Source organism: Eimeria mitis, genomic scaffold (assembly GCF_000499745.2).
Source record: "Eimeria mitis Houghton genomic scaffold, Emh_scaff1573, whole genome shotgun sequence".
NCBI classification, from domain to species: Eukaryota; Apicomplexa; class Conoidasida; order Eucoccidiorida; family Eimeriidae; genus Eimeria; species Eimeria mitis.
The window spans coordinates 8,588-8,887 of NW_013569824.1; the positions used below are offsets into that span (position 1 = coordinate 8,588).

The 300-nt window shown below is 24.7% G+C and overlaps 1 protein-coding gene across 1 annotated transcript in view; it reads left to right on the forward strand.

The window, feature by feature from the left end:
* The window catches only part of EMH_0039790 (uncharacterized protein), a gene marked incomplete at both ends in the record, with an annotated part of 3,657 nt that overhangs the window by 1,694 nt on the left and 1,663 nt on the right, over positions 1 to 300 (forward strand). The window lies entirely within an intron of this gene.

The window sequence follows — 300 nt, forward strand, 5'->3', positions numbered from 1 at the left end:
CTTTTCTTTATCTTTTTTCTTTTTCTTTATCTTTTTTCTTTTTCTTTATCTTTTTTTCTTTCTCTTTATCTTTTTTTTTTCTTTGCCTGTCTCCTTTTTCTATCTATCTGTCTCCTTTCTGTCTCTCTGTCTCCTTTTTCTTTATTTGTCTCCTGTCTCTCTTTCTCTATTCTTTTTCTTTATATCTCTTCTTTCTCTCTTTCTGTCTCCTTTCCCTTTATCTGCCTCCTTAGTAATAAAGGATATATGTATATATATATATATATATATATATATATATATATATATATATATATATAT